We start from the raw sequence: 2,923 nt of genomic DNA, 5'->3' as shown, positions 1-2,923 counted from the left end.
AGGTAAGTAGTAGTGTGTGTGTGTGTGTGTGTGTGTGTGTGTGTGTGTGTGTGTGGTGAGACTGGAAGGGAATCGTTCACTATGAGCTGTTATCGTCCAATCAAACAATTAATTCTGAACTCTATTGTGAACAACTGCAGAGATTACAACAAGCAATTGAGAGGAAGTGGCCAGAATTAATCAATAGGAGAGGTGTCGTCTTCCATCACGACAACGCTCGAGCACACATATCTTTGATGACTCAGCATAAATTGTGAGAGCTTGGCTGGGAAGTTTTAATGCATCCACCGTATAGTCCTGACATAGCACCCTCAGATTATTTCATTTGTTTAGATCTCTGCAGAACTCTTTTAATGGTGTAAAGCTAACTTCAAAAGAGGTCTGTGAAAACTTGAGACAGTTTTTCGATCAGAAACCACAGAAGTTCTATCGCGATGGAATTATGGCTCTGCCCCAAAAATGGCAAAATATTATAGAAAATAATGGAGCATATTTGGTTTAAATAAATTGATTTCAATACTCTAAGAAAAACACTTTAATTTTACTAAAAAATCGCCACGAACTTTTTCTCATACTCAATAATATGATTAAGTTAAATAATTGTTAAAAAATTAAGAATAATCTATTATCACTTCAAAAATAAAGAATAATTGTATTTGGATCTTACCGTGTTTTTGCCAGATTTTTTAAAAACATTCGTTCCTAAAACAGCATCAGATTCTATCAGAATCACTGTAAAATATTGAATGTCCTGCTGATGCGATTTGTCCTGAATCGCTTGGTATTTTAATCGCGACTTTAGTTTTTTTATTAGCCTCTTCTATATTTGGACATTTTAGTAGTGATTTGATTTTTATTTTATAAATTTTCATTCCCGGCGTAGTAACATAATAAAGTTCTAAAATATAAAAATATATAAAAAATCATAGATTAAGGAAATTCTACTGATTAATTGCAAGGAAATCTTTTATGTTCTATAAACGTGCATTAACACAAATGTACATAAATATTAATAAAAAAAAAGAAAAATATAGATGTAAAAAATGTATAAATGTCAGATTTTAATAGTAAAGTTAAGATTCTTATCACTTGTCATGTATGATAAGATTAAATATTATAAATTGCATAAATTTAAAATAATATTTATTGTGATAGAATGCAAATATTTACCATTATAAAGGGTCACTACACTGAAAATATCTCCATTATAAGGAAATGTTTGATTTGCTATGGAGGCTAAATTTTCGGTCGGTATCATGTAATCAGATTCGACTCTGCACATACTTTTTACAGATGAATCATACACCACTAAACCTTTACTTTGTACATCAGCTATGAATATCTGCAAATATTCATAAATATTTATACGTATTTATATTAGATTTATTATTATTAAATTATTTAAAACAAAAATATATAATGAGATGTATAGTTAAACGTGTAAGTTAAATAATATTTGTCTGGAACATGTATCTATTATTATGATTTATACAAGAGAAGACGCACTAACAATCATTTTATGCAGGAACTGCGAGCATTTTTTGGGAACATAAACGAAAGGCGTTATTAATGATCCAAAACCCGTTGCATTACTAGCAATATCAAATGGAATATAAATAGTTTTTACTAGCGTATCATCTTTCAAATTAAAGATTAATAGCTTTGGATTACAAATGTGATCAGGCCCAATTTTACCACTATCCAGAGCGAAGATGTGATTGCATCGAATCTAGAATGAAAGCAAGTTCTAATTTTATATATTATCCAATTGACTACAATGTGCACATGTAAATATGCATTACATACATAGAATAAATTATTGATCATTTAAATATCATTATAAACAAATATGAGATTATATCATCATTATTTAAATATCATTATAAACAAATATAAAAACCTTTGAATGCGCAAAAAATAGATACTTACGTGTACTCGTATCACATTTACAATGCCTTCGCATGTACAATTATTATTATGCCAACTCCAATTTGGATATGGTCGCAAAAGTGGTCCTCCTGGTCCTGTTTCATTAGTTACTATCGCCAAAGAAGGTAGCAGGTGCACCAGGACCCAGTTCTCTCGTAGCAGTAACAAATATTCTACCATCTATAAGAATCTCGTTTGTGAACGGAACTTACGTGCCATTAAAAGTTATGTTTATTTAATCATCAATTCATAGTAGTGGTATATCTTGCATTCACTATCAAAGTGCATTTATTAAAACGCATAGATTCATATAATGTGACTATAAGATAAGCTTTTACTTAGAAGAATATTACTGTATAGAAAATTATTGTAAACTTTTACAATTATCATTCATTTACCTTTAGCTTTATCTACATCGAATAATATACACGTAGAACGATTATAAGTGCCAGAATTTATCGCGTCTTCCCTCTGCTCGTTACTTTCCCATATAAAATCGACATATTTCCATTTATATATATAATTCACTTTAAATCCAAAAATCACAGTTGCCATCCACAGAATTAGCAAGGTACACAAAAGATATTTCATTTTATCAAGATACGAGTTCGTCTTGAAAGTTACAATTATGAATCCCTAGAAAAATATTGCACAAATGTTCTTTTTATTAAATGTTTATTGAAAAAAAATCACCTTTACAGTATTGTTATTTTGTGTTCGTTGAGATTATATCATTTTATGATGTAGTTGCAGCAAAAAAGTTTCAAGTAAGATACTGCCAAGAATTTCATAAGTATCAACTAGTGCGACTCACTATTAATGGTTATACAAAAAATAAACTTTGGTGCGTTCAGTTTCTTTGTTTTTATTGTTAATAAAATAGATTTTGCTGCAGCTCAATGTTCCTCTCTGATTTTGTAATAAATTGCATTTTACGATTATGAGATACAATAAGTTGCTTTGGACAGCAATTTTTCGTTTAGAGCACATACAA

General features: G+C 29.8%; 1 pseudogene; it reads right to left on the bottom strand.

The window, feature by feature from the left end:
• Positions 1 to 667: 667 nt before the first annotated feature.
• LOC105625412 lies at positions 668 to 2,484 on the bottom strand (annotated as a pseudogene).
• Positions 2,485 to 2,923: the final 439 nt, after the last annotated feature.

The sequence above is a fragment of the Atta cephalotes genome (assembly GCF_000143395.1).
Source record: "Atta cephalotes unplaced genomic scaffold scaffold01429, whole genome shotgun sequence".
NCBI classification, from domain to species: Eukaryota; Metazoa; Arthropoda; class Insecta; order Hymenoptera; family Formicidae; genus Atta; species Atta cephalotes.
Note: the sequence above shows the minus strand (reverse complement) of the source record. Positions and strands in the feature narration are given on the sequence as shown.